This window comes from Apium graveolens, chromosome 1 (assembly GCF_009905375.1).
Source record: "Apium graveolens cultivar Ventura chromosome 1, ASM990537v1, whole genome shotgun sequence".
NCBI lineage: Eukaryota > Viridiplantae > Streptophyta > Magnoliopsida > Apiales > Apiaceae > Apium > Apium graveolens.
The window spans coordinates 8922913-8947522 of NC_133647.1; the positions used below are offsets into that span (position 1 = coordinate 8922913).

At 37.4% G+C, this 24610-nt stretch overlaps 1 non-coding gene across 1 annotated transcript; it reads right to left on the minus strand.

The window, feature by feature from the left end:
• Nucleotides 1–708: 708 nt before the first annotated feature.
• On the minus strand, nucleotides 709–815 carry LOC141682048 (small nucleolar RNA R71). Its single transcript, XR_012559458.1, has one exon. It is a non-coding gene; the product is annotated as a small nucleolar RNA R71 (small nucleolar RNA).
• Between the last annotated feature and the right edge of the window lie 23795 nt (nucleotides 816–24610).

Below are 24610 nucleotides of genomic sequence, written 5' to 3' on the forward strand. Positions count from 1 at the left end.
TATTACTTGTGAACGCGTATACTTGCATAAAATTTAGCGCGTGTTTAGCGACTAACAAGTTTTTAGCACCGCTGCCAGGGATCGGTGTTAATTTTTAGTTTATGTGTTTGTCATCGGTGTTCGCTAAAGTTCAGTGACTCGGACATTGTTACTTAAATGTTTCCTTGTCTTATTTCAGGTACTCTACCGAGCGTGTATGCATACGCGTTCTCGGACTTGTAAGAAAACTCTAGATCAAGCTGAGGAAGAAGTTGTAATAGTTAAGGAGAAAGTTGAAGAAGAGATCGTAGTTGAGGAAGAAAAAGAAGCATTTATTGTAATGGGAGAACCAGAAGCTAATCCAAAGGCTTTGATGGACTACTCTCAACCGAAGATCAATGATATTCAGTCTAGCATTGTTCGACAGCCATCTCGGCTAATACCTTTGAGATCAATTCAAGCACGATTCAAATAATACAGAACTCAGTTCAGTTTGGGGGTTCTCCGACAGAAGACCCCAATATGCACATCAGAGATTTTATCGAGATCTGTGACACTTTCAAGTTCAACGGAGTTTCTAAAGATGCTATTAAATTGAGGCTTTTCCCATTCTCTATGCGGGATAAAGCTAAGTGCTGGTTACATTCTCTACCACCAGGGTCTATCACCAAATGGAAGGATCTTGCTCAAAAAATCTTAACTAAATTCTTTCCTATGGCAAAGACTGCTGCAATCAGAAACGCACTTTCTCAATTTTCTCAACAATCTGGAGAATCTTTATGTGGGGCTTGGGATCGCTACAAGGAGATGCTTAGAAAGTGTCCTCACCATGGGATGCCTGACAGGATGATCATTAACCGCTTTTATAATGGATTGGGTGCTACTTCTAGATCAATGTTTGATGCAGCATCATGAGGAGCCTTGTGGGCCAAAAGCTATGATGAGGCTTATGAATTGATTGAACTGATGGCTGCTAATGAATTCCAGAATCCTTCTCAGAGACTACCTCAGGGCAAGGTAGTAGGAATTCTGGAGCTAGATGCAGCTACTGCTATAGCTGCTCAACTTAAGGCTTTGACGATGAAGGTGGATTCTTTGGCTAATTATGGAGTTAATCAAATCACTGGTGTATGTGAGCTTTGTGTTGGTGCCCATGAGACTGATCAGTGTGCTATTTCTAGTGAATTAGCTCAGTTCGTGAGCAATTTTCAGAGGTCGCAACAACCTGTGCCAGCCACCTATCATCCTAACAACCACAATCATCCTAAATTTAGCTGGAGCAACACTCAAAATGCGGTTCAACAACCTTATCAATAGTATCCAGCAAAGCAGTACAACCCCCTGGTTTTCAACAACCGCAGTATGCACCAAGACAACAACTTCAGTTGCAACAGTCTAATGAAAAATCTGAATTGGAGGAGTTGAGGCTCATGTGCAAGATCCAAGTGGTTTCTATCAAGACCTTGGAAAATCAAATTGGAAAAATTGTTAATGCTTTGCTGAATCGTCAACCTGGTACACTCCCTAGTGACACTAAAGTACCAGGCAAGAAGGAAGCTAAAGAGCAAGTAAAGGAAATCACATTGAGGTCTGGGAAGCTTCCAAATCCCGAACAATCTCAAGTTTCGGATGAAGAAGCTGTGACTGAAGAAGAAGTACAAAAGGACGCAGAAGTGAAACCAAGGAAGACTACTGTTGAACAAACTCCTCCTGAGGGTAATACAGGGGAAAAACAGATATATCCTCCACCGCCCTTTCCTAAGAGGTTGCAAAAGAAAAATTTGGATAAACAATTCAAGAAATTTCTAGAGGTGTTCAAGAAACTTCATATCAACATACCTTTCCCTGAAGCTCTTGAACAGATTCCTAGTTATGCGAAGTTTATGAAAGGTATTCTCTCTCGAAAAGTGAAGTTTGATGACTTAGAGACCATTGCTCAACGGAGGAATGCAGTCATGTGCTGCAACAGAAGTTGCCTCCGAAGCTTAAAGATCTTGGAAGCTTCACTATTCCTTGCACTATTGGAATAGTGTCATTTGACAAATGCTTATGTGACTTGGGAGCTAGCATTAATCTGATGCCTTTGTCAAACTTTAAGAAGTTGAACTTACCTGATCCAAAGCCAACTTATATAACCTTGCAGTTAGCTGATCGTTCTATTACTTACCCACGTGGCATTGTGGAGGATGTCTTGGTCAAGGTGGATAAACTCATCTTTCCTGCTGATTTTGTAATTCTTGATTTTGAGGAGGATAATAAGATTCCCATAATCTTGGGAAGACCTTTCTTGGCTACTGGCTGTACCTTGATAGATGTGCAGAAGGGTGAGCTTACTATGCGAGTGATGGATCAGGATGTGACTTTTAATGTGTTCAATGCCAGAAAATTCCCTACGAAAAATAAGGAGTGCTTAAAGGTGGAGTTGGTCGATTCTGTGGTTACTTCAGAACTTGATCAATTGCTAAGGTCTGATGCCTTAGAAAAGGCCTTGTTGGGGAATTCAGATAGTGAAGATGCTGAAGGTGATGAGCAATTGCAATATTTGAATGCTTCTCCCTGGAAGCGGAAGTTGGATATGCCTTTTGAATCTCTTGGAATAGAGGAGCTGAACAAATCTCCAGTATGCCTCAAGCCATCTATTGAGGAAGCTCCTACACTTGAGCTTAAACCACTGCCTGAACACTTAAGGTATGCTTTTTTAGGTGATACATCTACGTTGCCTGTGATTATTGCATCTGACCTTTCAGGTAGTGATGAGGAAAAACTCTTAAGAATTCTAAGAGAGTTCAAATCAGAAATTGGATGGACGATAGCAGATATCAAGAGAATCAGCCTTTCTTATTGCATGCATACAATTCTGCTAGAGGAAGGTAGTAAGCCTATTGTTGAGCAACAGAGAAGACTTAATCCAATCATGAAAGAAGTGGTGAAGAAGGAAATTCTCAAGTGGCTAGATGTAGGGATTATCTATCTCATTTATGACAGTTCTTGGGTGAGTCCAATCCAGTGTGTACCAAAGAAATGAGGTATCACCGTTGTCACTAATGAGAAGAATGAGCTCATTCCTACTCAACCAGTCACGGGTGGAGAGTTTGTATAGACTACATAAAACAGAACAAGGCCATAAGGAAAGATCGCTTCCCTCTGCCTTTTATTGATCAGATGCTCGACAGGTTGGTTGGGCATGAGTACTACTGTCTTCTGGATGGCTATTCGGGTTATAATCAGATTTATATCGCTCTAGAAGATCAGGAAAAGACTACCTTCATTTTGGTCTCTATGGTGCACCCGCCATATTTCAGAGATGCATGATGGTCATCTTTTCTGATATGATTGGTCAGAATGTGGAGGTGTTCATGGACGACTTCTCTGTGTTTGGCGACTCTTTTGAGGAGTGCTTGCAGAATCTTGGCAACGTTCTTAAAAGGTTTGTTGAGACCAATCTGGTTCTCAATTGGGAAAAATGACACTTTATGGTGTGACAGGGCATTATTCTTGGTCACAAGGTCTCTAGTAAAGGTCTTGAGGTGGACAAAGCCAAGGTGGGGGTCATTGAAAATCTTCCTCCACTAATTTCTGTTAAAGGAGTTCGCAGCTTTCTTGGTCATGCGGGTTTCTATAGGCGGTTCATCAAGGACTTCTCAAAAATTTCGAAACCTTTGTGCAATCTGCTAGAGAAAGATGTCCCGTTCAAGTTTGATGACGAGTGCCTAACTGCTTTTGAGTTCTTGAAAAAGAGTTTGATAACGATACCTGTCATAACTGCACCTGATTGGAATGAGTCTTTTGAGATGATGTGCGATGCAAGTGACTATGCAGTTGGAGCAGTTCTTGGGCAGAGAAAGAACAACATATTTCATGTGGTCTACTATGCTAGTAAGACCCTCAATGGTGCTACACTAAATTATACTACTACTGAGAAAGAAGTCTTAGCCATTGTCTACGGTTTTGAGAAATTTTGATCGTATTTGCTTGGGACAAAAGTGACAGTTTTCACTGATCACGCTGTAATTCGATATCTCATTTCTAAGAAGGGCTTGAAGCCTAGATTGATTAGATGGGTTCTTTTGCTTCAGGAATTTGAATTGGAGATCAAGGACAGAAAGGGTAATGAGAATCAATTAGCTGATCATCTTTCTCATTTGGAAGATCCTAGTGCAACTTCACAGGATAAGGCGTTGATAAATGAGTCTTTTTCTGATGAGCAGTTGTTTGGAGTGCAAGAGGAAGAACCGTGGTTCGTAGACATTGTGAACTACCTTGTGAGTAATATCATGCCTCCAGACTTGTCTTATGCTCAAAGGAAGAAGTTTCTTCATGAGGTGAAGTGGTACATGTGGGATGAACCATATCTGTTTAGGAAAGAAGCTGACCAAATCATCAAGAGATGTATTCCGTATAGCGAAACGGGGGGGGATCTTGCGAGACTGTCATTCAACTGTTTATGGAAGCCACTATGGTGGAGAGAAGACAACAGCTCGTGTCCTTCAAGCGGGGTTTTTCTGGCCTACTTTGTTTAAGGATGTGCATCAGTTTGTTTTGAAGTGTAATCGATGCCAGCGTGTGGGTAATATGTCCAAGAGGGGTGAGATGCCTCTTAATGTGCTTCTCGAGGTTGAAGTCTTTGATGTTTGGGGAATCGACTTCATGGGGCCGTTTGTCTCATCTTGCAATAATCAGTATATCTTGCTAGCGATCGATTATGTGTCGAAATGGGTTGAAGTCAAGGCTTTGCCGACAAATGATGCGAAGGCATTGCTTAATTTTCTTCATAAGAAGATATTCACACAATTTGGGACTCCAAGAGTCATAATCAGTGATGAGGAGTCGCATTTTTGCAATCGCAAGTTCACTACCATGATGCAAAGGTATAATGTGAATCATCGCATTGCTACAGTCTACCATCCTTAGACAAATGGTCACGCTGAGGTGTCTAACAGAGAGATCAAGCGTATTCTAGAGAAAGTTGTGTGTCCATCAAGGAAGGATTGGTCTTTCAAGCTTGATGAAGTTGTTTGGGCATATAGGACAGCTTACAAGACTCCGTTAGGAATGTCGCCATTTCAGTTTGTTTATGGTAAAGGGTGTCATTTACCTGTGGAGCTCGAGCATAAAGCGTATTGGGCTTTGAAGAAGTTGAACCTTGATTTGGATGCAGCTGGTAAGAAAAGAATGCTTCAATTGAATGAACTCGACGAATTTCGGCTTCAAGCGTATGAGAACAACAAAATATACAAGGAGAAAGTTAAGAGGTGGCACGATATAGGTCTAGTGCTCAAATCATTTGTGTCGGGGCAACAAGTTCTTTTGTTTAACTCTCATCTTCGTCTTTTTCCTGGAAAATTGAAGTCAAGATGGTCCGGCCCTTTCATAATCAAAATAATGATTCCGCATGGACCTGTGGAGATTTTTAGGAATGATCCAGGCCAAGCATTCAAAGTAAATGGTCAAAGGTTGAAGCACTACTATGGGGATATGGCAAATCGAGAGGTGGTTAGTGCCGTTTTATTGTCTACTTGATCTCGAGATTCTACATCAAGCTAACAATGTAAACCTAGCGCTTCTTGGGAGGAAACCCAAGTTTGTTGTACATTAGTAGGTAGAGGAAGCAGAAAGGAAGGAGAAAACACAAAAAAAATCAGAAAAACAAAAAAATTTAATGCCAACTACAGTAGCACGGTGCGCCCGCGCTGAAGAGCGGGGCGGTCGCGCTGCTTTTCTAGAAACTGGGCGCGCCCGCGCTGACCTGGCACGCGCCCGCGCTGAATTTACAGAAATTGGGCACTCCCGCGTCAAGGTAGCGCGCGGCCGCGCTAGAGTCCTGAGTTCGAAAAAAAAATACAGCATAATTAAGAGGAAAATCAGGACTTTTATTCCTAAATCAATTCAAACCCGATTTTTACTCTTCCACATCCCAAATTTCCCTCTCCAAATCAAACCCATTATTCCCATTATTCCCATAATCAATTCCCACTCCTTTTCCATAACTAATTCTCTCCCAATCTCCTATATGTACATACACTTATACACAACTTCTCCATCACTCCTCAAACTCTCATACACACAAATCTCTATCACATCTTCTATTCTCTAAAACTTATTAAATCTCCATGGCACCAAAGAGACAACGAACTCAAGCTAGCAGCAGCGCTACTGATTCTTCGAGTGCAGGTGGTGTGAGGCCAAGGTTTTCAACTCCCGAGGTTGAGGCGGAGTATGTTAGGCTGTTATCGAAGCCAATAGCCAAGGAGCGTGGTTTTCCGCCATCGGGGAAAGATGGTAAGTTGTTGGAGATGATCTTGGAAATGGGCTGGGTTGCTTTTTGGGAGACACCCACTGCTGTGCCCATGAGTGTAGTGCGTGAGTTCTATGATAATGCTAAGGCGGAGAAGAATGATTTCACGGTGGTTAGGGGGATGACGGTGGAGTACAGTGCTGAGGTGATTCGTAGGGTGATTGAGCAGCCCGAGAGGAAGGAGGAGCAGGAGAACTGGAACGAGAAAGCTCCGGAGTAGTTTAACCTGGATTTGATTGTCGCTACCTTTTGTGTGCCTGAGACTCATTGGAAGTTCAAGAAGGGCACAAACGAGTATGCCACGTTCCCTGCTTCGTGCATGAACAGGTTTGCACATGCATGGAATTCTTTTATTTGTGTTAACATCATGCCATCTTTGTAATATCTGGGATATATCGTGTAATTATTTTGGTTAATAAACAAATATTATGCATGTTCAGTATGTAATCTGTGAATTATTTGTTAAGTGGTATATGTGTTTGGGTGATTAAAAATAATATAAATTGAGTATTTTAATTTTTATATGTTCAAAATAAAATATAGATAATTGTCATATCTTTCTATTTATTTTTATGTTGATTTATGATTTTATAAAAAAATTATGGATTTAATAAATTCTTTTTCCGAGTATTTTTAAATCATTTTATATAATCGGGAACCAGCCGACTTCACCCGTTTTTACGTTTTTATAACTCGAAACTCTTCCGAGAACTCCTTCCTTACCTAATTGCATTATTCCGAGCATTTTCCATGTTTTGACTTTTTCGATCTGGCGTAAGATTTGTCCTGTGCGGGTCTCGGCGCAATATTTTCGATACAAAATTTGTTTCGGTAAATCAATAAAACTCATATTTTCGATAAACGGGATCTGTTTATTAAACTATTATAATTATCACCTCGTAATACGTGTAACCAGGCGCTGAGACCAAGACCGTAGTAAAATTGTACAGATTTGGATAATTATCCTGAAACAGATACCGTTTTGGATCTCTTTTTATAAATAAACATATTATTTTATATCCGGTATGATCCAACGGGGTACCAATATTCCGTAAATATAAATAGCCCTTACCGTATTTTATTTTGTACAGAAAATCATTTGCAGTCAGTAATTATATAATTTTACAGAGAAAAACCCTAATTTCCTATAACCTTCTGAGAATCAAACTATAATTTCGAGGTGTTATTGAAATCTGCTCGGGAAGCTCTAGTAACCAAAATGAAGGATTTAAGGAGTACTATCATATTCTTCAAGTTTTAGAACTGCAGAAATCAAGGTTTATTTTATATATTTTTATTTATTTTCGAATTATTTTGATTAAAATTATGAATTTTTGTTCAGATGATTGTTTGGATGATTTGATGATTGCATGTTGTAGAGCTTTTCTTCCTGATGATTTTGATCTATATTATATGACTGATTTGGAGTTCAATAACATGTTCAAAATTGGGTTTAATTTTCGAATTTCAAAATTAGGGTTTAGAACCCGTATGAATGTTTTTAATTGAAATTTGGGGCTTTTTATTCTAGGGATTATTAAATGTTTTTGTTGATTGTATCGTGTTCCTTGTTGAATTTTCAATCGATTCATGTATATTACAACAACTGAAGATTCCTAGTTTGCTCGAAACGAAGCAAACAAAGTTCGCCGGAACCGGCGAACTTCTCGGCCAACTCCAGAGTTATTAGAATGATTCGATTGTTGGGTTGTGTTCCTGGTGATTAGGAGAAGTGATCTGGAGCTTGCAGAGGTGTGAGGATCCCGGGAACGCCGTCTCCGGCGAGACAGGGTGTTTTCCGGCGACGGGGTTGTAAAATTGCACTTTAGTCCCTGTACTTTTGAAAACGATGAAATTTGGTCCCTAAACTTTCCAGAATTTGCAAAAATAGGATTGTTGTTTATAAATTATTTAAAAATCATATTTACTATTTATTTTAATTACAGAAATTCTTTTTTAATTATTAAAAACTCTAAAAATTATTTAGCAAAAAAAAAAATTCTAAAAATTATTATTTTAATTCGAAAAATTATTTTTAATTCAAAAATAAATATGAATTAATTAGTTAATTAATTTTAGTTAATAATTAATTAGTTAATTGGTCAATTAATTCGAAAATTAATTGATTAATTGATTTAATTAATTATTAATTGATTTTAATTAATTATTTAATTAGATTTAATTATTTATTTTTGATTTAAAAATTCTGAAAAATAGTTTCGAGCTTTAAAATATTATTCTAAAGTGTTTTCAAGGCTCGATAATTATTATAAAATTATTTTGAAGCCAGAATCGGCCAACCGAACCCTGTTTATTGTTTCGAAAATGGTTCAACGGCCCGTTTAAATTTTGAAAAAGTTTAAAAATCCATATTAAGTATCTGAAAAATCCTTTTAACATCAAACCTTCATTTAAAAGTATTTTCAATCAAACATCTTACGTGTTATATGTTATATGTGCATTGATTAACGTGTTAAATGCGTATGTGTACGTTATATGACTGTTTTGATCGCATCTTTCAATCTGTAAATCGAATTTGGGTAAAACGAAGGGTAGATAGAAGCTTATATCGAGTAAAATCATGTGAGTTGAGTATTGATAGATACTTATGCTATATGAGCAGAAGAGGTAAAGCGTAGGAAAGGGAAGCAAGTAGTCGAGGAGTAAGAGGTTGTGATTGAAAGATAGTAGAGTGTAGCAAGATAATATAAGGCAAGTGTTCTGAACTTTCTCGAGATATATTGTGAATAGTTGATAGTTCTGTTTTATATTGCAAGTGCTTTGAAGCACTGAACCCTAAACCTTGATTCCAGTTATTGATCTTTGAGCCATAAACCTTATTCTTTCTGAACCATTGATTATTGAATCCCCGAATATGAACCACAGATATATACTACCCCATAAATACATACAAACTAAATACTGAACACTGAACCAGGATTACTTACATACTCAAACCATTGTACCTTATACATTGAAAGACCAAATCCTTGTAACTCTGAAACTTTGATTCTTTTGTTATCCAATTTTTCCACCACCTGATAGCCATTCTTTGTAATTGCCATATTGTGTCCTTGTGAAGATTGAAACCATCTCATGATTGGAAATCTAATGTTGTTTATGAATCTGTTTATTGCTTTACATTATTTATTCAGTTATTGTGATAGAATTGGATTGTTTTATAAAATTATGGACCAGATTCGTGGTCGGACCAGATTGGTGGTCAAGTTAGGCCAATGTGTGCCTTGGATCCAGTAATTAGAGCAGAACTGTGTGCCTTGCTCGGGGTTAGTGCGTGACTGATCAGCAGCCTAACCTTGGTTTTTAAAATGAAAATCTAATATCCAATTCTAAATCATTATTCATTGTTCACTTGATACCTTAACTCATTTCACTTGATCATTATTTATTCTCGGTATTGTCAATATGACTTGCTAAGCTAGTTAACTCATTTGTACGATTTTGTTTATACTCTTTTCCAGTTAAGAAGGAACCGGTTGGTAGCGAGGATCCCCAATCCAGTGCGAGAGCTAAGATTCCAGGTTGATCGGAATAAGCTAGCTAGCGGCTTTTGCAATAGTTTAAGTTTGTGTAGTTTGTAATAATGTTTAATATTCAGTTATAAGTTTAAATAGTTGGGATTTGGGCATTTGTAATATTCGTGTGTGTGTGGCTTGTGTGCATACTTTAACCTGTTGCGATCCGTGGTAGTTGGTAAGTAGGGTCACTGCATATTATTATTATCTTTATTATTGTTATAAGCAGATTATAAATAAGGTGTGTGTATGTGGACCCCAAACTTCTGACCCGGGTTTGGAGGGCGCCACAGGTTTGGTATCAGAGCTACAGGTTATAAGTCAGTAACACAAGCCTAGATTGACGGGAATGGGTAGAGGGTTAGGATTAGAAGTAATTAGAAAGATAGAATGTCGGGAGGTTGAGTGCAATGGTATAACAGGTATTAGTATGATTTGCGTTGTGGTTCGAGATTCTTATTTTGTGATATGATTTCAGATAGCAGCGATGGCCGACTTTTTCATCCCAGTACCAGCTGACCACTCTGAGCCCTCAGTTGGAGGACCATATTCAGATCCACGTCTTATTGTTCCGCCAGTGTTGGCTATTCTACCCCCAGCTGTGTTGCAACCCGTACCACTGCAGGCCATTCCACCCCCGGGCATGAGGCCACCTATCAGAGGACCCCCACCTGCTGATTCAGATTCTACTGGGCATTCAGTTGCGGGTGCCCCATTCCAGTCTACATTGCATCATGTTCCTTATTACCGGTATGAGGCTCTTCTTCTGGAGCGTAATTCCCTGTTGGCACGTATTCGAGAGCTGTAGCATACAATCAGGACTACAGATGTTGATCGTAGTGTGAGGGAGCTTCGAGAGGAGATCCATGTGACACGCAGGATTCTTGAGGCCAGACTGCATGGAGCTACATTAGCCGGCCCTGATGCATTTATGGGATGGGCTAGGGAGGTGATGGAGGACCTCGAGAGGCTAGGCAGACCAGAGTTTCCTTGGAGTTAGAAACAGAGTTACAAAGATGGAGATGTTGAGCAGTGTTATTGTGGTTGTTTAATATGTACAGTAGTGTATAGTATGTGTTAGTAGACTTTTGGGTTGTATTTATAGACTAGATCTGTTGACTAGTGAGTAGGTTTGTTGTACCCTTTTGCTTTTACTTCTGAAGAGTTTTTACGCTTGTACTACCTAAAACTTTTGATCTATACATATCGGTACCTTTTTATTTCCAGCATTGTCATTTACATTACTGCACCTGTTTTACTTTACTTTACTTATTGCACCAGTTATACCTCTTGTGATACCATGTACCCTAACCCCTTAACTGTTTACATTCTGTAAAGAAGCATGCAATTTACTTAGTTCAACTGTTACAACTGTTTTCAAAAAGAGATATTTCTGTTTTACAAAACTTTTCTTTTATGCAAAGAATTTGATTTAAAGGCTAAATAAGTTGTTTGATTCTTTACAGAAAATGCCTCCCAGAAGAAATAACTGTTCCAACACCCAGAATAAAGAAACCAACAACAACAACCAAGATAATACCAACCAGAATGCAAACCCAAGACCTATAGACCCAGCAGTAGCCCAGATTCTTCAGATCTTGGCTCAACAAACAGTCACCTGACTCAACAGTAACAAAGACAGACCGGCCCCTAGGTAAATTTTAAAAATTTTCAGGCGGTGAATCCACCGGAATTCAAGGGTTCCTTAGATCCAATTGAAGCGAATGTTTGGTTAAAGGAAATAGAAAAGTCATTTGCCTTAGTCAAGGTAAAGGAAGAACAGAAGGTTGAGTTTACAAGTTATTATTTGAAGAATGAGGCCACCTACTGGTGGGAAACAGTGAAGACATTGGAAGGTACAGATGCTATTACTTGGGAAAGGTTCAAAGAATTGTTTTTAGAAAAATATTTTCCCCAGTTTGTTCAGGACCAGATGGAGTTAAAGTTTTTGGAGCTAAAGCAAGGAAGTATGTCGGTAGCTGATTATGAAAGTAAGTTTGAGGAATTGTCAAGATTTGTGCCATCATATGTGGATACTGACAGGAAGAAAGCTAAGAGATTTCAGCAAGGTCTAAAGCCATGGATCAGAGAGAAGGTAGCTATATTTGAATTCGATACCTATGCAGGAGTTGTACAGAAGGCCATGATTGCAGAAATAGAGAGCGAGATGTCACAAAAAGAGAAGGAAAGTAAGAAAAGAAAGTTTGAAGGGAATGAAGGACAGTCACAATCAGGGAAGTTTCCAAATTTTAAGAAGGGCAAGTTTCATCCAGGAAGGATTTCTAATTTCAAAAAGCAGAATGCAGGCGACGGAGGTCAAGGCAACCGTCCAGCCAATGTGAATCAGCCAAATCCATTGAGGCTAACTTTTCCAGATTGTCAGGTATGTGGGAAGAAGCACGGAGGAGTTTGTAATAAGTTGAGTGTGGTTTCTTTCAAGTGTAATCAGAAAGGGCACTATTCGAGGGAGTGCCGCAACCATCCAGCAAGAGAGCAAGTGAGCAAGGATCAGCCTACCCGGAATCCAATAGTTAAGGTTCCAGCCATTGGGTTTACATGTTTTAAATGTGGGAAGCCAGGACATATAGCCAGGGATTGTAAGACACCAGCCCCTGTCAGTAATGCATTGAGGATTATGGGATCTACTCCAGCAGTGAATGAGACTCCAAGGGCTAGAGTTTTTGATATGTCTGTGAAGGACGCTATTTAGGACACTGATATCGTGGCAGGTACGCTTAATGTGAATTCTTTATATGCCAAAGTGTTAATAGATTCGGGAGCAACTCGATCGTTTATTTCTCAAGATTTTGTTAGTAAGTTAAATTGTCCAGGTGAGTATTTAAATGAAATGATGACTGTGGAATTAGCAAATCAAGAACGTGTATCTATTAATCAAGTTTGTGGGAATTGTAGAATTGAGATTTCTGGTAATAAGTTTTGTGTGGATTTGATACCATTTAAGCTAAGAGAGTTTGACGTTATCTTAGGAATGGATTGGTTATCTAAGCACGATGCCCAGATAGACTGTCGTAATAAGAAGGCAATTGTAAAGACGCCAGACGAAAGGATAGTAACGTTTAAGGGCCAGAAGAAAGCAAAGAAGTTCTTAACGATGATCCAAGCTAAAAGGTTGCTACGACAAGGATGCGAGCATTTCATTGCATATGTAATTGATAGAAGTTAGGAGCCAGCAAAACTTGAAGATATTTCGGTAGTCAATGAATTTCCAGACGTGTTTCCCGATGAGTTACCAGGACTTCCTCCAGACAGAGAAATTGAGTTTACAATCGACCTAGCACCTGGAACGGAACCAGTATCCAAGGCCCCGTACAGAATGGCACCCGTCAAAATAAAGGAATTAGCAAAGCAATTGCAAGAGTTATTAGAGAAAGGAGTAATCAGACCCCGTGTATCCCGGTGGGGTGCACCGGTATTATTTGTCAAGAAGAAGGATGGGAGCATGAGACTGTGCATCGACTATCGAGAGCTCAACAAGCTTACAATCAAGAACAAGTATCTGTTACCTCGAATTGATGATTTGTTTGACCAGTTGAACGGAGCCAGGTACTTCTCCAATATTGATTTGAGATCGGGATATCACCAACTAAAGATCAAGCCAGAGGATATACCAAAGACAGCTTTCAGAACAAGGTACGGGCATTATGAATATTTAGTGATGTCTTTTGGATTAACCAATGCCCCGGCGGCATTTATGGACCTGATGAACAGAATTTTCAAGGAATACTTGGACAAGTTTGTTATTGTGTTTATAGATGATATTTTGATTTATTCAAAGACAGAAGAGGATCATGCAGAAAATTTGAGGACGGCTTTGGAGATTTGAGGAAGAAAAAGGTATATGCTAAATTCTCAAAGTGTGAGTTTTGGCTACAGGAAGTTCAGTTCTTAGGACACATAGTCAGTAATGAAGGGATCAAAGTGGACCCGAAAAAAATTGAAGCTATTACAAATTGGGAATGGCCGGAAATACCGACAGAAGTAAGAAGTTTCTTGGGATTAGCGGGATATTATCGGCGATTTGTTCAAAATTTCTCAAGGATTGCAGCACCATTGATAAAGCTTACACGGAAGCATAAAAAGTTTATATGGAATGACAAATGTGAAGAAATCTTTCAGGAATTGAAGAAAAGATTAATTACAGCACATGTTTTGTCACTTCCAGATGACCAAGGGAATTTCGTAATCTATAGTGATGCTTCTCATAAAGAACTAGGATGTATTATGATGCAGCACGATAAGGTTATTGCATATGCGTCAAGGTAACTAAAACCACACGAACAAAAGTATCCTACTCATGATTTGGAGCTAGCAGCCATAGTATTCGCTTTGAAGATTTGGAGACATTATTTATATGGAGAAAAATGTGAGATTTATACAGATCACAAAAGTTTGAAGTACATATTCACACAAAAGAGCTTAACATGAGACAAAGAAGATGGTTAGAGTTGATTAAGGATTACGATTGCACGATTAACTACCATCCCGGCAAAGCGAATGTTGTGGCGGACGCGTTAAGTCGAAAATAAAAGTTGAATGTGTTATCAGTACCCGAGGAGATAATACAAGGAATTTCAGAAATCTGATTGGAGATCAGAGTTTGCAAGCCTAATGAAGCAAAAATGTATAGTATGACTTTCCGGCCAGAGTTGTTAGAAAAGATAAAGAAGTGTCAAGAGGAGATAATGGATCACGACAGTAATCGTTTGGTAGGTGAAGAGTTGTGCACACAAAAGGACGATCAAGGTATTCTTAGGTTTTCTTCTAGAATTTGGATTCCACCAGTAACGGAATTGAAGAATGAAATTTTACAGGAAGCTCATAATTCAAGGTATTCAATCCATCCAGGGAGTACAGAGATTTAAAGGAAAATTATTGGTGGCCAGATATGAAGAGGAAGATTGCAGAATGGGTTAGCAGATGTTATACATGTCAGAGAGTCAAGGCAGAGCACCAGAGACCAAGTGGATTGTTACAGCCATTAGAGATCCCAGAATGGAAGTGGGAGCACATTGCCATGGATTTCATAGTCGGATTATCAAGGACAAAAGCCAATCACGATGCCATTTGGGTTATAGTGGACAGACTTACCAAGTCAGCTAATTTTCTACCTATAAATGAAAGATTTTCAGTAGACAAGTTGGTCCATATGTACCTAAAAGAGATCGTAGTTCATCATGGAATTCCTGTGTCTATCGTATCCGATCGAGATCCGAGATTTATTTCAAGATTTTGGAAGAGTTTTCAAGAATGTTTGGGAACGAGACTGAATATGAGTACGGCCTACCATCCACAGACGGACGGCCAAAGTGAATGAACAATCCAGACAATTGAAGACATGTTACGTGTTTGTGCAATTAATTTTAAAGGAAGTTGGGATGAGCATTTACCCTTGGTAGAATTTGCTTACAACAACAGTTATCATGCCAGTATTGGGATGCCACCATATGAAGCTCTTTATGGACGCAAATGTCGATCTCCAGTATATTGGGATGAAGTAGGAGAACGCAAGATACTTGGGCCTGAATTGGTGCAACAGACAAAGGAAGTTGTTGAAGTTATCCAGAAGAGATTAATAGCAGCACAAGACCGTCTGAGGAAGTATGCAGACCAATCAAGGAAAGATATGGAATTTGAAGAAGGAAATCTAGTATTGCTGAAATTGTCACCGTGGAAGGGATTGACAAGATTTGGGAAGAAAGGAAAACTTAGCCCTAAATATGTTGGACCTTTTGAGATTATAAAGCATGTTGGCAAAGTAGCTTATGAGTTGGCGTTACCCCCGCACATGGAGCACATTCACAATTTTTTTCACGTATCGATGCTTAAGAAGTATAATCCCGACTCCAGGCATATAATTGAGTATGAGCCAATAGAACTTCAAGCAGATTTGTCATATGTGGAGAGTCTGATAGAGGATTCTAGAAGAAAGAGAGAAAGTGTTAAGAAATAAAGTGGTAAAGTTAGTAAGAGTATTGTGGAGAAACCTAAAGGTTAAAAAGTCAAACTGGGAGTTAGAGAGTGATATGAGAGAAAAGTACCCTCATTTGTTTTCTTAGGAGATTTTGAGGACAGAATCCTTTTAAAGGGGGGAAGGATGTAATATCTGGGATATATCATGTAATTATTTTGGTTAATAAATGTAACACCCCCAGATCCGGGGTCGGGAATCCCGGTCGTCATGGTCTTTCTTTCCATAAATATCACTTAACTTAATTAAAAATAAATAACCTCATGTTGTGACCCCACAATAACATACACCACAACATGTTATAGTCTCGGAGATGAAATTGAAATAAGTACAAGTCCTTGAATCCATAATTTAAAAGTTATTAAAACCCAAAATGATTACTTAATAAGTATACAGTTAATTGCCAATATCTGCCACAAGTTATAATTATACATAATTGATTCCCAAAAGTAGAGTGCCTGGTCTACAGATAGATCTACCTCTGCAGCTATAGCAGCTATGATATCAACGGGAAGACGCGGGATGCTTCCCACGCTCTTGCGTCGGGTCTGCTGGAGTCTGGCCATCTTTCCTAACTATTGTTGTGTGATGAAGAAATGAAGCAAGAGTGAGCATTACAGCTCGCAAGATAATATATAGTGTAATCAATAATGCAAGTATCTAAATAGATAACTTATTGGAAATCTTTATCAAGTGTAAGATAATTACTTAATGGATATAAGCTAAAAGGGAGATGAAGTTACCAAATACTTCACTATACTTATATAATTTTATAAAACTACTTGAACTACCACTGTTCAAAGTATAATAAGTTTTCGAAGTTCATCACATAGATGGGACTACAAGATAAGACTGGAATAGATTCAATCTTTGAAATATCAGTTGAAAGAATGAAGTTACGAGATACTTCACTAGTCCCGATATATATATACCTCTATATATATACATCTCATACACTATTCTGCAATGAAAAGTATAAGCAGAATTTCCATTCCCAAGAATTTTGGAAAGAACTAACTTTGGCATAAACCTGATATCTTGCTGATCAGGCAAAGATACCAATTAAGTAACCTTTTCTACTAGTAGATGGACGAATTCCCCACTGGTCGTCACCCTGGCCACATTAGGACCTTATGTTGAACTGCCACTCAGCCACTTACGCATTTGATGGACTCCCACTGAGCCACTTACACTTTCATGGACTCCCACTGAGCCCATGTTGCTTATGTCGACGCATTTCGATTGGGCTTACTTCCCGAATGTTGGGCAAGTAATCAAATTCTTTTATCAAGTTAGCAACTTCGTTGCTCCAAAAATACACCACAGAGTCGGATCCCTCAGATTTTTGAGCGAGTATTCAAGTTCCCTTCGAAAGGAAGATCTTAAATTTGAATACGAGTTTTGGGATCCGCTCTAACTATTAAAATCATTTTGAAGACTCGGAAATATTTTTAAGAATGTTTGGAGTAATGCTGATTTAATAAAATAAATCAGTCCCGATATGTTGGAGAATATCTGAATATTATTATTTAAATAATTATTTCCATAAAGGATAATCTTTATAAAAATAAATGAAGTAGAAGTTTTTTTAAAAAACTCATACTTGAAACGAATAATAAATAACAAAAGATATACTTATACAAAAGTACGATCTTTATTTGAATAATCGAAAATAAGTTTGAAATATCGAAACATTATTCTTTAATAAGATAAAGAATATTATTTAATAAAATAAGCGGAGTCATAAGTCCTCGAATGAATATTCAAAATAATATTCATTAAATAAAATAAAGTTATCGAATAAACCTTATTCGATTAATAGTTTTGAAAACTATTTATAGATATAGACATATACTATACTTGGGAACATCGACCCCCGATATAGAAAAATGTTCACCTTCGGGTCCCCTATACTAAGGGTATACGCAACTACCGCTTATCTCTAGCATAGGTATTATGCAGTTTATAAGCATTTGAATTAACAAGGAGATGTCAAGATTACGAAATAGGCATGCATATATATCATATCAACACGCTCCAATATATCGCAAAATTTGCTAATAACAATCATGCACTTATAACAAGATAATGCATATACACATATACATCACAACAACAGTATAACGGGTAGAAAACTTGCCTGAGCGACTGGGGGTGATAAAAGGCCTGGGGCGAGTCTGGTAACCTATAAACAACATATAAGTTGGAATTAAACCATGGTTGCTTACGAAACTAGACTTTAACCAATTAGACTCTAACGTTCGCTTATGGTCGCTTATACGCTTAATGATTCACATAAGTCGCTCGAGTACCCTCGACTCCACCATTTTTAATAAATTAACCGTTACGAATTTTAAGGCGACGCTTTCGCGAATACTCTACCAACTGACCCTTTAACCTTACATAATTGTTTCTTACTCCAAATAGTCATTTAAGGACCTTAGCCAAGGTTTCAAAGTAAGGCGAGGGGAAATGGTTCGTTCGCGAAACGCCGTTACTTAAAACGGTCGTTTCTCCTAAACCGTACATCGGATTCAAACGAACCACATATCAAAACGAAGCTTACGACACAATCTAGCTAAACAAGGAAAAGTCACAGATTGAACAGTTATCTCTCTATCCCGAACACTAAGAACAAGCAGTTGTATGAAAACGGGCATTACGACGGCTATGTTTACGCGATTACCAAGTTTTAAACCACTCCAAACAACCAAACATGAACTACTCACTATTTTCCAATTTATTCAACCCCAAACATGAACTACTCACTATGCTTAAGTTTCATTAACTATAAACAAGGTTCCAACATCCAAATCACTACAAATCCAATCCAAACTTTAAACACACTAGTATCATGCTTCGCATTTACTATAATAATCAAAACCATTCCTAATACTCAAAGTAAAGTTAGGGTTTGGAGGTGTTATACCTTCCTTGGAGTGATTAGAGTAGCTAGGAAGCCTTAAGAAGCCTTGAGATAGCCTAGGAATGCTTGGATCTTAAAGGAAAAACAAAGAAAAAAAAGTTAGTAACTTGAAAACACTATTCATCATCTTCTTCCTTGATTTATTGGAAGAGATTCATGAAGAATTGGAGGCTTAAACTTCTAGGATATGCTTATCTAATCATCAAGAAGCTAAGGAATTTACCTTGGATTTGTTTATGAAGTGAAGCTTGGATTCTTGAAATTTTCTCTTCTTTGGAATGAAGAAGCCGAGAGCAATTGTTCTTGGGAGGGGTTTTTCTTTGTTAAATGTGTTTGTGGTGGAAAATGGAAGTTGAATGGGATATTTGAGTGATTAATTGGTTGATTAAAGTGAGTGGAGTGTTACTAAGCATGACATCACCTTGGTGACTTCATCCTTTGCCACTTGTCATTACTTGGTGGTTGAAGCATCTTTTATGCTAATCCTTGCTTAATTGCTTGATTATCATTCTTAATCATTGCCTAATCTCTCTTGCATTACTTGTCGTTTAATTATTTTACGACTCGTTTATCATTCGTTCTTGCTAATCGTTTGAGGGATCATATCTGGGATCTTATTACTTAGGTTTCCCCTAAACCTTTCTCAATATTTTATATTCCTTTTATGATCCTCTCTTATAATCCTTGAATTTAAATTCTTTTAATCATGTTACCTTAAACTCAATCCTTTCGGTATATGGTGGATTTTTGAGAAAAATCAAAGTGTTCGAATTTGGATTCTGGCGATCTTTACATATATTTATATACCATATAGAGTACTAATAAGATCTCAGAATATCAATAAAAGAACTGCTACATAGTGTGGTATGAAAAGTTTTCTTATTCAGCATAATCAGCAAAATCACTATTCATAAGGATTACAAAGAGTCCAAAATTGTTGGGGTTATTACAATAAATAAATATTATGCATGTTCAGTATGTATTCTGTGAATTATTTGTTAAGTGGTATATGTGTTTGGGTGATTAAAAATAATATAAATTGAGTATTTTTATTTTTATATGTCTAAAATAAAATATAGATAATTGTCATATCTTTTTATTTATTTTTATATTGATTTACGATTTTATAGAAAATTTACGGATTTAATAAATTCTTTTTCCGAGTATTTTTAAATCATTTTATATAATCGGGAACCAGCTGACTTCACCCGTTTTTACGTTTTTATAACTCGAAACTCTTCCGAGAACTCCTTCCTAACCTAATTGCAATATTTCGAGCATTTTTCATGTTTTGACTTTTTCGATCTGGCGTACGGTTTGTCCTGTGCGAGTCCCAGCGCATTATTTTCGATACAAATTTGTTTCAGTAAATCAATAAAACTAGTATTTTTGATAAACGGGATCTTTTTATTAAACTATTATAATTATCACCTCGTAATACATGTAACCAGGCGCTGAGACCAAGACCGTAGTAAAATTGTACAGATTTGGATAATTATCCTGAAACAGATACCGTTTTGGATCTCTTTTTATAAATAAACATATTATTTTATATCCGGTATAATCCAACGGGGTACCAATATTCCGTAAATATAAATAGCCCTTACCGTATTTTATTTTGTACAGAAAATCATTTGCAGTCAGTAATTATATAATTTTACAGAGAAAAACCCTAATTTCCTATAACCTTCTGAGAATCAAACTATAATTTCGAGGTGTTATTGAAATCTGCTCGGGAACCTCTAGTAACCAAAACGAAGGATTCAAGGAGTACTATCAGATTCTTCAAGTTTCAGAACTGCAGAAATCTAGGTTTATTTTCTATATTTTTATTTATTTTCGAATTATTTTGATTAAAATTATGAATTTTTGTTCGGATGATTGTTTGGATGATTTGATGATTTCATGTTGTAGAGCTTTTCTTCCTGATGATTTTTATATATTATATGACTGATTTGGAGTTCAATAACATGTTCAAAATTGGGTTTAATTTTCGAATTTCAAAATTAGGGTTTATAACCCATATGAATGTTTTTAATTGAAATTTGGGCCTTTTTGTTCTAGGGGTTATTAGATGTTTTTGTTGATTGTATCGTGTTCCTTTTTGAATTTGTAATCGATTCATGTATATTACAACAACTGACGATTCCTGGTTTGCTCGAATCGAAGCAAACAAAGTTCGCCGGAACCGGCGAACTTCTCGGCCAATTTTCGGCCAACTCCGGGATTATTAGAACGATTTGATTGTTGGGTTGTGTTCCTGGTGATTAGGAGAAGTGATCTGGAGCTTGTGGAGGTGTGAGGATCCCGGGAACGCCGTCTCCGGCGAGACAGGGCATTTTCCGGCGACGGGGTTGTAAAATTGCACTTTAGTCCCTGTACTTTTGAAAACGATGAAGTTTGGTCCCTGAACTTTCCAGAATTTGGAAAAATAGGATTGCTGTTTATAAATTATTTAATAATCATATTTTCTATTTATTTTAATTACAGAAATTCATTTTTATTTATTATAAATTCTAAAAAATATTATTTTAATTCCAAAAATTATTTTTAATTCAAAAATAAATCTGAATTAATTAGTTAATTAATTTTAGTTAATAATTAATTAGTTAATTAGTCAATTGATTCGAAAATTAATTGATTAATTGATTTAATTAATTATTAATTAATTTTAATTAATTATTTAATTAGATTTAATTATTTATTTTTGATTTAAAAATTCTGAAAAATAGTTTCGAGCTTTAAAATATTATTCTAAATTGTTTTCGAGGCTCGATAATTATTATAAAATTATTTTGAAGCCAGAATCGGCCAACCGAACCCTGTTTATTGTTTCAAAAATGGTTCAACGACCCGTTTAAATTCCGAAATGTTTAAAAATCCTTATTAAGTATCTGAAAAATCCTTTTAACATCGAACCTTCTTTGAAAAGTATTTTCAATCAAACATCTTACGTGTTATGTGTTATATGTGCATTGATAAACATGTTAAATGCGTTTGTGTACGTTAAATGACTGTTTTGATCTTATATTTCAATCTGTAAATCGGATTTGGGTAAAACGAAGGGTAGATAGAAGCTTATATCGAGTAAATTCATATGAGTTGAGTATTGATAGACTTATGCTATGTGAGCAGAAGAGGCAAAGTGTAGGAAAGGGAAGAAAGTAGTCGAGGAGTAAGAGGTTGTGATTGAAAGCCAGTAGAGTGTAGCAAGCTAATACAAGGCAAGTGTTCTGAACTTTCTCGAGATATACAGTGAATAGTTGATAGTTCTGTTTTATATTGCAAGTGCTTTGAAGCACTGAACCCTAAACCTTGATTCCAGTTATTGATCTTTGAGCCGTAAACCTTATTCTTTCTGAACCATTGATTATTGAATCCCTGAATACGAACCACATATATACGATACTACCCCACAAATACATACAAACTAAATACTGAACACTGAACCAGGATTACTTACATACTCAAACCATTGTACCTTATACATTGAAAGACCAAATCCTTGTAACTCTGAAACTTTGATTCTTTTGTTATCCAATTCTTTCACCACCTGATAGTCATTCTTTGTAATTGCCATATTATTTCCTTGTGAAGATTGAAACCATCTCATGATTGGAAATCCAATGTTGTTTATGAATCTGTTTATTGCCTTACATTGTTTATTTTGTTATTGTGATAGAATTGGATTGTTTTATAAAATTGTGGACAAGATTCGTGGTCAGACCAGATTGGTGGTCAAGTTAGGCCAATGTGTGCCTTAGATCCAGTAATTAGAGTAGAGTTGTGTGCCTTGCTCGGGGTTAGTGCGTGACTGATCAGCAGCCTAACCTTGATTTTTAAAATGAAAATCTAATATCCAATTCTAAATCATTATTCATTGTTCACTTGTTACCTCTACTCATTTCACTTGATCATTATTTATTCTCGGTATTGTCACTGTGACTTGCTGAGCTAGTTAGTTCATTTGTGCGATTTTGTTTATACTCTTTTCCAGTTAAGAAGGAACTGGTTGGTAGCGAGGATCCCCAATCCAGTGCGAGAGCTAGGATTCCAGGTTGATCGGAATAAGCTAGCTAGCGGTTTTTGGAATAGTTTAAGTTTGTGTAGTTTGTAATAATGTTTAATATTCAGTTGTAAGTTTAAATAGTTGGGATTTGGGTGTTTGTAATATACGTGTGCGTGTGTGGCTTGTGTGCATATTTTAACCTGTTGCGATCAGTGGTAGTTGGTAAGTAGGGTCACTACATATTATTATTATCTTTATTATTGTTATAAGCAGGTTATAAATAAGGTGTGTGTGTGTGTGTGGACCCCAAACTTCTGACCCGGGTTTGGAGGGCGCCACAATCTTCTCACGTGCATGAGATTACTATGGAGCGTGCTCATTTGTTGTGGGGTATTCTTCAGGGAGACTATGCGGATCTTGGGATGGTTATCCATCAGGGTATTTTGAGGTTCTTGCGAGGGAGTACTACGGGTTCGATACCCTATGCGTCCATTGTGAGGAAGTTGTGTGCGGCGGTTGGTATTCGTTTGCCCGCACATGAGCAGCTACAGCTTCCTAGTGCTCCTATTGACAGTTCTACATTGTTGAGTATGCAGGAGTGGTATGGAGGGAAGCCCGATCCTAAGGGGCTTTGTTATTCGTATGACCATCTCCTAGGGGGTAGGCCAGCTGATCAAACGTATGCTGGTGGTTCTTCGCAAGCCCGTCGAGCAGTTTGGAGAGCTCAGTTGGGAGAGGGGGTCGGTCCCTCGGGATCACAGCAGCAGGAGGAAGCACATGGCAGTGCTAGTTTGAGTTCGATGCAGTATAGGCGTTTAGCTAGGAGGATGGATGTGATGCACGACATCCATAACAGGTTTGCATATAACCTCTCCCAGGCGTTGGGGACTGCATTCAGAGCCACAGGAGTTGACATTCAGTGGCCAGTATTTGGTGAGGATGCAGATTATCCACCTCCAGACACTCTTGACACTCCACCCCTTGAGGGTGATGACCCTGATTCCGATTAGGTATGCCTGATCCTTGCTATTACCTTCACTAAGGACAGTGAATATTTTAAGTTTGGGGGTAGTAGTTAAGGATTTTATGTGTTTGTGTGAGTCGCATATAGTTGCATATTCATGATAGTTAATTCATATAATTGCATATTTGCCATGTAGTTTTTTTTATTTTTATAGTTTTTTTATAATTTGCATATAGTTTCATGTATTTGCATATTAACATGATCCCTTAGATGATTTTGCCGATTAATTTGTAATATTGATGTTAGTGTAGTGATGTCGTGTTTAGTGATATTAAGTCTTATCGAGTTGATTTGCATGCTAGAGACAATTGTATTTCACTAAGTCTTATAGGTTCCTTAAGTGCTAGATCATGATCATGGTTTATTTGTTTGTAGGAGTTTAATCGCTTGTTTATATTTAGAATTTAGTTTTTTCTCTTAATGGTAAAATAACATGGATATTTAAAAATTGGAGAAAAAGAATTGGATTTTATTGCTAGTTGTTGTGGCTAGGTGTCAAATGGCTAGTAGCTGGCTCATTTTATATGAGTAGTATAGGGTTGAGCGAGATGGAGCGAAACGCACTCGTTCAGAAATTTGTGAAAAAAAAGAGAAAAAAAGGAAAAAAAATATGTGTTTATGCATAATTGATCACGAGTGGGCTCTTTAATACTCGAGTTATTAAGTTCTTAGGGGACTTTGTGCCTAATGACCTAAGGTTTTTTATAGTCTGGGATCCACTGACCTAACGCTCGCTACATGGGTATTATTGTATAATTCTTTTGTGGACCTCACTCATTACACGGTCAAATAAGCATATTTGTATTGTTTTTATGTTGTGAATAAAGCATGAATCTATATGAAAACTCCGAT